This window comes from Arachis hypogaea, chromosome 4 (assembly GCF_003086295.3).
Source record: "Arachis hypogaea cultivar Tifrunner chromosome 4, arahy.Tifrunner.gnm2.J5K5, whole genome shotgun sequence".
Lineage (NCBI taxonomy): Eukaryota > Viridiplantae > Streptophyta > Magnoliopsida > Fabales > Fabaceae > Arachis > Arachis hypogaea.
Window position 1 is genome coordinate 48,012,573 of NC_092039.1, and position 11,259 is coordinate 48,023,831.

An 11,259-nucleotide genomic window follows, 5' to 3' on the forward strand; every position below is an offset into this window, starting at 1 on the left:
ATTGAAGCTTCTATGTGTAGAGACTTTTCTTGGAGTTAAACGCCAGCTTTTGTGCCAGTTTGGGCGTTTAACTCCCACTTCTGTGCCAGTTCCGACGTTATACGCCGGGCAGTCTTGAGCTGATTTAGAACGCCGGTTTGGGCCATCAAATCTCGGACAAAATATGGACTATTATATATTCTTGGAAAGCCCAGGATGTCTACTTTTCAACTCACTTGAGAGCGCGCCAATTGGGCTTCTGTAGCTCCAGAAAATCCACTTCGAGTGTAGGGAGGTCAGAATCCAACAGCATCTGCAGTCCTTTTTCAGCCTCTGAATCAAATTTTTGCTTAGGTCCCTCAATTTCAGCCAGAAAATACGTGAAATCATAGAAAAACACACAAACTCATAGTAAAGTCCAAAAAAGTGAATTTTAAATAAAAACTAATTAAAATATAATAAAAACTAACTAAAACATACTAAAAACATACTAGAAACAATGCCAAAAAGCGTATAAATTATCCGCTCATCACTCACACACACTAGCCTAAGCTAATCAAAGATCCAAATAAGGACATTTGTTGTTTTTCGCTTTAAGGCTTGTAATGTGCTAAAATTAAGAACAAGTGGGTTAATCGTAGGCTCAAAGTTGGCTAACAATGGAAAATAAAAGGTAAGGCCATTTGGGTAAGTTAGTTAAATGAAGTGATGGCCTCAATCATATAAATGCATGAATACACAAAATAATGGACATAAAGAATAAAAAAAATCGAAGATTACATTCATAGAAAGAGAATAATGCACACAAGAAGGAAAAATAAGTGGTTATAAGATGTAACCACGCCATTAGGCTCAAATCTCACTTGCTTGTGTTCTTAGCTAAAAAACATGATCCACAAGATATATAATTCAAGCAAGTTCTATGAAAAGTTTTCACTCAAATCAATTGATGTGCCCTATAGATAGAAATCTTGAAAATTTTCATTATTTTGACTAAGCTTATTGTCTATATATATGCAAAAATAAGAAAATGCAAGTAAAAATCCAAAAATCCTAGAATGAAATGCAAAAGTGTTGGGATTAGAAATTTGTCGCCCAATATTGCCGACCGGTCGGACGACCTCCCACACTTAAAAGTTTGCACCGTCCTCGGTGCACTCAAAGATGAGCAAGGGGGTACGGCGACTCTTTGGATTGCTGCGTGTTCTTAGTCTTGCTTCCGTTATTGCTTGTGGTGCATTCGTCATAAAAAACAAAAATATAACACCATAAGATGAGAAGATATAAAAGCAAGGAAGCATACATTGTTAGAATGAGGTAAATCACTAGAAATGAGTGAGTGAATTAGTGTGAGATTAATGACAAATAAGGAATGTGAATTCTAAATTGCGCTGTTTAGAACCCACACTAGCATAAAAAGTGATGTCACAAAAGAAGCATGCACTTCACTTATCCTAGTGTACTTGAGATGCTTTAAGTAAGCTTGTAAGATAAAACAAGCATTAAAGAAGCTTGAGAGCATTCAAGTCAAAGCTTATGGATGCATATGATCATAACATAAGGCATTAAGGTAAATGCACAACATCATCCATCAAGAGGTTGCCTAATCACAGAATAAGGCTCAAATCACATGGTGGCCAAATCATGTGATTCAAGAAGAGTTACAAGCTCGAAGGCAATTCTCATCACTTGGTATTTTTCAAAAGGTAAGCATAAAAAACTCAAAACCAAGTAGCAAAATATAACCTCAACGATAGAATCCAACAAAGAATATTTAAAACAATTATGCTAAGATAGCATTCAATTAGTAATAAGCAGCAATATATGGTAAGCAAAATCCATAATCCAACACTTATAATGGAAAGAGAGAAAAAATGAAATGAAAACTAAACTAAAACTAACTAATTAACTCCCTAACTAACTAATTAACTAACTAAAATAAATGGTTATCAATGGTGTTTGGAAGTGTTGGATGAGGGGTAGAAGAAGGGAAGAAGAAAGGAGAAGGAAAGAAATGGAAAGAGGGGAAGAAAAGAGAAGTGTTGAGAAAAGGGGATCCGCGCGTACGAGCACATGGCGCGCGCGCGTGGGTTGTGGTGCAATGGACCCGACGCGTACGCGTACAGGGTGCGTCCGCATCGAAGGATTGTTCCGAGAGTGGCACGCGAATAGGTTTGTGCCAAAGGCACAACGTTGGCGCGGCGCAGGCACAACTCTCTGGAAAATGCATGGAGGGTGGAACTTCTCAATCCACGCGTACGCACGCATTGCGCGTGTGCGTGGATGGTCCAAAACGCTTGATGCATGCGTACGCACGCAGTGCGCGTACGCGTGGATGGTGCTCTGTTTTTCAAAATTTTCCTATGTTTTTGCACCAATCTAAGCATTCCAAACCTCCAAACAGCTACCAAAACACCATAAAACCTTATTTAACATATTATACTACCAAATAAACTCAACTAACTAATCAAAACATGAATTTAAACTAATTTTATCAATATGTACAAAAGAGAAAATGAAAAGATTTTACCATGGTGGGGTGTCTCCCACCTAGCACTTTTGTTTATTGTCCTTAAGTTGGACTTATGGGGAGCTCCTCTCAAGGTGGCTTGTGCTTATACTCATCCTTGAATCTCCAAGGATCTTTGCTTCTTGAATGGTTGACAGAAATTCCAACCATCTTCATCAAGCTTGGGTAGAGTTCTACCCAAGATATTAGTTCCCATAGTTGGTCTTCACATAGCGAACCGGGATCCCATATCTTATCTTCACACCCATCCGTGAGTTGAGTTTCATGATTTTTCCGTACGGGTGGTTGACATAGGGGCAGTCGACACATAGAATTCTCTTTAGTCCACCAATGCTTCTTTCTAGACCCATACAAAGTGGTGCTTGTCCCATCATAATCCCTATACCTTGAAGCTTTGACCTTAGTGAGCTTTATACCAAGTTTCCAACCACTACACAATTCTCTTTTTCTGTTTAGTCCATAAAGAGCTCTAAGTTGTCCATCTGTTTCTGTCAAACCATATTCAAGTGAGAAATTAAAGCTTAGGGATAAGAGTTTTACCCACTTGAATGTGGTGTTGGATGGTGACTTGCGAAGGGAGACTTCCCCACACTTAGACAATGCAAGGTCTACATCCTTGTGCTATTCTTTGTGTATTTCCACCTCTTGCCAAATTTCTTCAATTTCAACCTTTTCCCTTTTATTTTGCTTCGTGTTGTCTTCAAGAGCTTCGGTTTCTTGCCCAATGGGAGGTGATTCAATTTTGGATAGGAACTCATTGATGAATAAATCCATCTCTTGATCAACCTCTTCATATTCTTCAATTTCAATATACACCATGCCATTTTCTTCTTCCTTGGGGGGTTGTGCACACTCTTCTATGGTTTCAACTTCATGTCTACTAGGAAGAGAGTCAATTGTAGATAAAAATTCCTCCATGATTGAATCTATTTCTTGATTAACCTTCTCGTATTCTTCGATCTTAATATGGTCCATAGGTTGTTGAGATTCACATGGTAGTTTCGCATCTCTTAAATTTTGGACCACTTCCTCCTTTGTTTCAATAACCGTAGGCTTCTCCAATTGCTCCATTAATACTACCGATTCTTCCTTTTTCACCGGATTATCCGATATCTCCTCCATGCTTTGCTCTTCCTTAGGCTTTCCACATGAGGTCATGAAAGTGGCTTGAGTATTCTAACATTGGTGGGCCAAAGTATGCACCACCTTGGTCAGGTTGGTCACAAACTCAAGCGTATCCCGCTTCATGGCTTCTTGTCCTTGAAGTAACAAAGTGAGAGGATCGTCTATTGGGGCTTGGGGTGAGTATGAAGGTTTATTATTTTGGAGAGAGGTTTCATGGTAAGGAGGTGGTTCCTCTTGGTAAAATTGTGGAGGTGATGTACATTGAGGTGGTTCTTGGTAGTAATCTTGATAGGTTGTGGTGGTTCTAAAGGTTCTTGCTCATAATGATCATGAGGATATGGTACGGGTGATTGGTGATATGGTGGATATGGATCATAGGAGGGTGCTTGGTGTGGAGGGGCTTGTGAGTATGGTTGAGGTTCATGTTGAGGATATGGGTCATAGGCATATGGTGGTGGTGATTGATTATCACAAAAAGATTCACCATAGCTATTGAATTGACATGCATTAGGATGACAATTATACTTATAAGTATCCGGAGGTTGTTGCCAATAGGAGTGATCAATTCCTTGAGGCTCCTCCCATCTTGGAGTGTTCCATCCTTGGTACATGTTACCATTAAAGTCCACATTTTCTACAACACAATTAGAACCAAACTCATAGCCAAAGTGAGAATTCATAATGGAAAAACAAAATAAAACTAACAAAAACTAGAAAACAAGCAAAAGACAAGCTATTCACACTATTCACATATGTACAATAACCAATAACATAACACCATTGCAAATCCCCGGGTCACCCGCGTGACAGGCGGGAATACTCACCACTATACTACGGCGCCATTTTGATGATTAGGTTTTTGATGGTATAAAATTTCACAAATGAATTCTCGTTGCAAGTATAGTTTCTAAACCAATCAATAATCATTTCATACAAAAAGTTGTTTGTCACTAGTACAAACCCCTAAAATTTATATACCGAAGTATTGAACCTCGGGTCGTTAATAAGAAACATGAAAGATAAATGGCAAGAAAGTAAACTAAGGCCTGAAAAGGTCTTGGCAAGGGTTGGTGGTCAAGGATCTCTATCCTAATCACTAACCACAATATGAGAATTGGTAAGGATTAATCTCATTAAGTCATCCTCTAACTAGTAGTAAAGGAAAGTCAAATGAGCTATATCAATCCTAGTCCATAAGTCCTAACTCTCCACTAATTCAATTAGTGAGAACTAGAGTCAATGGATCCCAATCATCAATTACTTGGACATTAGCAACTCAAGAGTTCCTAAGTTTCCTTTCCAAACCAAGAACATAAAACCCTACTCTAAAATCCAACCAAGCATTTTATCAAACACTTGGAAGGCACAAAAGAAAAGCATAGTAAATCAACAACAAGAATTAATTCTAACAATAATCAAATGTAAAGAATTAACAACAACAATTAAAGGAAACAAGATCTACATGAATTACCTCTTATTGAATTGAAAGAAAATGGAAGGAACAATAGTAGATCTACAACAAAACATAGAACAACACAAAGGAAATTACAACAAAAGAATAGAAGAAGATGAATGTATCAACAAAGAATTGAGAGATAGAAATGGAAGAAAGCAAAGATTAAAACCTAGATCTAAGAACTAAACCTAATCCTAGAGAGAAGTGAGAGCTTCTCTCTCTATAAACTACTTCTAAACTAATCCTAATGAGTGGGAATGAACTAAAGTCCCTTTGCTCTTCAATCCTTGGCTTTAAGTAGCATCTTTGGCGCCAAAGTTGGTTGGGATTGGGCCCCACAACCCTTGAGAATTTGTTGGTCACGTTTTCATTAAAAATATCATAAACCAGTACCGACGCGTACGCGCACAGCACGCGTACGCGTCCATGGGGTGATTCGCAAGGTGCGCGCAAGCGCCAAGTGCGCGCGCGCGTCCATGGGCGAGTTCAACTTCTTTGCCTTTTCATGATTTCTCTACTTTGCATGCTTTCCTCTTCACTCCTTTGATCCATTCCAGCCTTTTCAATCTGAAATCACTAACAAACACATCAAGGCATCTAGTGGAATCAAAGGTGAATCAAAATCATCAAGTTAAAGGCCTAAAAAGCATATTTTCACATCTAAGCACAAATAAGGAGACAATCACAAAACCATGCTATTTCATTGAATAAATGTGGGTAAAAGGTGATAAAATCTCTTAAAATCAATACAAGATAAACCGTCAAAACGGGGTTTATCAATATTATTATTTAATATTTTATTATTATTTATTATTTTATCATTAAATTTTAGAAAATTATCCCACTTTAACTTTTAACCTTTAAACTTCACTTTTTACTACCCGTAACTTTTAATATTTTTACTTTAACCACCTTAACTCTTGGAAATTACAAAATAACCCCTCAAACACCAAAATAATTACAACCTAGCCTTTTTAATATCTAAAAGGTGTTCTTCAATGTTCTTCATCATACTCAAATTGTTCTTCGTGTTCTTCATAAATTGTTCAGATTCTTTCTCTGTTTTTACCCGTTTTTTAGTCTTTTTAGCAACTGATTTTTACCATAATTCATAATAAATTATGAGCCACTAAAACCCCATCTTTTCCACATGATTTTAACATAAATTGAACCCGAATTTAGGCCTAGGGTTTCATTTTTCCAGCAGCTTCAAGAACATCAACTCAAAGCTTGAATTTCATGAAATTTCATCAAAATTTCACCAAATTTTCACCAAGAATCAATCATATATGCAACCAATTTTTAGCACAGCCAAATCATACAACATTCATAAAAATCAAACAAAAATAATCAAGATTAATTTTGTCACACCCTACCTGGTTTTGCTGCTCCAAATTCGGTTATACTTTCAGGTGGTCCTTAAGCACTTTTTCCTCCTAAATCACATCAAGAACAACTTTAAATCCAAAAACCTTCAACTGACCAAATCTCACTCAACATGTTAGGAAGGGATTTCTCACCTTAAAGTTGCTGCAAATTAATGTTTCTTGTCCCTCAAGTCAAGTTAAGCATGATTACTAAGGAAGAACATCAAGAAAACACATGTTTAAGCATGTTTCCTTGAAAACCGAATTGAAGAGGGAGGGAGACAGCCATCTCACCTTATTTCCAGCCTTGATATGTTATACGGTTATGTAGAGGAAGAAGAGAGGATCATTTTGGTGAAATCGTAGTTTTTATTTGAGTTTTAGTTCAGAAGAAATCAAGCTTTGAAGATTTAAGTGTCATGAAAGTTTCTCTCTTTTCTCTCTTCTCATTTTCGGCCAAAGGGAGTAAATGACCAGCCTTGGAGTGTCTTGGGGGTGTAGGGTGAGTTGTGATTGATTGGCATGGAGGTGGGTTAAAATAATATTAAAATACCTCAGGTGTATAACTATTAAAACTGGATGTATCGGAACACTTGTAAAAACATCTCTAAAAATTATTTTTTGAGCTACTAGCATAAATGACACTAGTAACATATTTAATATGAGAATGGAACATGTATGATGAGGCATTAGCATTGCTAAAGTCATCAAAGGTTGGTGATGCTAAGCTGCACCAGTAAATTGTGAACCCGGTTAAACCGATTTTCTGTTTTTAACTAAAACTGACCAGGTGACCATATAATATCATTCAAGTAGCTTATAATACTAATATAATAATAATATTATACTATTATCTCTCTTATTTTCATGAATCGAGTCAGGTTCGTCAAGCAGAGACCACTTACCAAAACTAGAATAAGAAGTCCTAACCGATACAGTTCAAAAACTAGGTTCTTCATGATTGTGTTATCGAGCTTGCCTCAGAAGAGATTCTAGCTTAAGGATGACATAGTGACAATGAGGATTGAGATGCTTGATGATACAACAGAGGTGTTCCCTTTATTTATCTTCTGAAAAAATCCCTGCCTTTAGAAAAGATCTCACGTACTCGAAAAACGGGGTTGTTACACTAGGCAAAGAGGAAGAGTTGGAGCATGAACAAGAGGAAGAAGGTGAAGTATTTGAATTGGAGGAGAAAAGGGGAGAATTGAGGGAGATTGATCAAGAGGAGGATTCCATCATTAATGATTTTTTGTCATCATTGGTCAATCCCCTTAATAACCTTAATGAGCCTCATCCCATCGAGTTTGAGAGAGACATGGAGGTAGACTTCTCACAACCTCCTTATTATGGCTTGAGTGATGGGAAAGAGGAAGTTGGTGAGAAAGCGATTCCGTTCCAAGAACATATTGAGTGGGTGGCAATTTCATCTTTGAGCTTCATTGGCCTCCATCAATATGCTATCTTGGAGATGGATTACCAACTCAAGGTTCTCTTTGTGTTGGTACATGGTGGAGGAAGGAGTAGTGTTTGCCAAGAAATTCCAGGGTTCTCCAAGAAAATCATTTCAAGAATTGGAGTTCGAGTGGGGTGTAAACTGCAATTGGGTGATTTTTGGAATATGTTGTGTTACTACAAGGGTCGATTGAGGACTTGTTCATCCAACTTGGAGCATAGAAATCCACAAGAAGGAGGACGGGAAACTAGGACATGGGATCCCGGAGGAGACTTAAGGACCAAGCTTGGATGGAGATTCAAGGAGGAGTGGAAACACAAGCCACCCTAGCAAGAGTCTCCTCAACAAGTCCAACTTAAGGACTATAAACCAAAGTGCTAGGTGGGAGACACCCCACCATGGTAACATCTTTCTTACCCTTTCTCTTTATTTATAGTGCTAGTTTATTGCATGTTTTCTCTTTTTTATAGTACATTGAATTAAGTGATTTGAGTTGGAAATTACTTGTTCATCATGATTTTTGAAGTTAAATTCATCACATGACTGATACTTGCTCCTTGTTAATGCTTTGCATTTGTTTGAGTGACTTAACTTGATTTTTATCAAACTTGTCACTTTTTGTAACAAGTACTTTTATCATGTGACCTTTTTCTTTATGTTTTATGATGAATAAGGAGTTCTCTTTTCATTAATGGATTGGTTATTGTTTATTGTGCTAATCTATACCAATTTTACGCTTTTACTTGCACAATTTCAATATCCAAGATTCTCTAAATTCAATTCACTCTTGTTATAGTTGCCTAAGTTTGCTTGTACTTAATTGATGATCATTCATTACTTGCATCTTAGGCCATTTAATTGAGGAACACATGCTTACTTTTTGATTGTGTGGATGCCATTTTAACCGGTCGTTGTGTGTATCCTAACCACGCGCATAATTGGAATACACACACGGCTCATTTTTCCGTTATACCACACCCTATGCAAACTTCCTCAATTAAATGTTTATTTTTTTTCTTTTATCTCCAAGTATACAATGTATTTGCTCCCTCCTTTACCTTTTTGTGCTACTTACCCAATGATTCCTAATTATACATTATTCATTCTTTTTGAGGAATGAGACATGAAGGCAAGTAGCCGATAAAGGAGGAGGACACCGAAGATGGAGATGCCAAGAATACATTGAACTTGGCAATTTCTATGAAACCCGAGCCCCTGCATCCACCAGCTGAAGGTAGAGGAACTTAGAGACATTCTCCACGGATCGTGTTTGTGCACGGAAGACCGTCCAACGCTTAAGTGTGGGGGAGGATTCGCCATTTTGGGAGTAAACTTTCTTTTCCCAAACACTTTTCACTTTCATTTTTGTTTTCTTTTATTATGTTTCTTGTGGATATTTGTTAGTTTTTTTTATTATTGCATCTTTACTCTAGTTAATATATATATTGAATTTTTATGGTATATATAGTTTAGATATTGGTTGTGATGTTGTGAATAGCATGTGCCTAGTTCAATTTTGTCCTAATTGTTCATGTTAATTTTTGGTTGTTGAAAATTAGGAATAGAACTAGGAATTTTTGAAAAAAAAATTGCACCCATCACAACATACATACATACATATAGGAAATAATTTTGGTAAAAAACAACAAATATTTTCCAAGAATTTTGTTTTAGGGCATTCTATTGAATTGATTTGGAAAATTGTTTTCTAAGCTTGCTTGAATGATTTTTATGGAACATAGAAGAGAGATCGAACAAAATACCTTGTGAGTCTTTGAGCTTTAATGAGTGGTTGCACATTATAACCACAAATTTTATTCATTGTGTGCTATGCTCCTTCTATGATTGTAATCTTGGTTTTGCTCGATTTTTTATTTCCAATATTCGATGTTGTGACTGCATTTAGCATGATTGAGGCCATCTTTGAATTAAACTCACCCACCCATATGGACCTACCCTTGCATCTACATTTGTTAACCCCTTTTGAGCCTCTTAATCCCATTTGTTCTAATTGTTAGCACATTACAACCTTAAGCGAAAAAAATCATAAATCACCTTGAATTGCATCTTTGATTAGCTTAGGTTGAAGGTGTGTGCTTCATTTATGTGTGGGGGAAGTTATGGGAAACATTGGTAGTGAATGAAAAAGTTTATTTTGGGTATTTTATTGAAAATTTTGGAAAATGGGTGCACATTCATGTATCAATTTGCTTTAACCATATGCATTTGTCATAGAAAAAGAAAAAGAAAAAAAATATATAGAAAAAAATATAATAAGATGGGACAAAATTCATCCCAAAGAAAATAAAAAAAATGAATAAGAAATGTATATGTAGATTTGTATGAAAAAGATGCATGAATGTGTATAAAAAGTGTGATTACGGGAAGTTAGGTTGCATATTTTATTATTTGTTTAATATAGGTTGAGTTGGACATTTGAGCTAATCAAAGATCCAATTCCTTAGTCCACTTAGCCATATTTATCCTACCTTAACCCTAACCCCATTACAACCCTCTAAAGACCTCATGATACTTGCACTCACGCATCATATATTTGTTGATTGTTAGATGAAAAGCAAATCCCTGAAAGCATGATTAGGAGGAGACTTGAGTGAATTGACCCTAAACACCGAGTGTGTAGAGTGTATACACACCTAGTGAGGGTTTAATTACTCAATTCTATGTTTCCACCTCACTTATCATGGACTCTTACAAGTTGCTTTATTTTGAAACTTGAATCAATTCTTTAGATTTTGATTGCATTGAGTTAATTCTTTACTTAGCCCTACATGTCCATATACTTGCTTGGAAGTTTGATTGTTTGTTTTTACCAAATCAATAGGAACTATAGATAAATATATAGGTATAAATAGTATATATTATACTTGCATGCATATAGATAGTTGCATTCAATAAGTTGTTTCCCTTTGATCATTCTCCTTGTTTGGTTTAGTATGAGGACATGCTATTGTTTAAGTGTGGGGAAATTAATGAGTCCATGTTTGACGATATATTTTAGTTTGAACTGGATGGATTTCATCACATAAACTCACACTAATTAATTAAAATAGCATACTTTTGTGTTTGATCCCTAAATTAAACCTAAATGTGAAAACATGCATTTTTTTGTGCTTAAATGGAGCAATTTAATCCCACTTTTATTCCATTCGATGCCGTTATATGTTTGTTGAGTGATCTCAGGTCCTAGAAGCAAGAATGGATGACCAAAAGTGGAAAAAAGCATGTACAAGGGAGAACACATGAAGAAAACAAGGAAAAGCACACACAGTGACGTGTGCGTGCGCACAAGTGCCTGTGCGTACGCACAGGAGGATTTTTAGCTAAG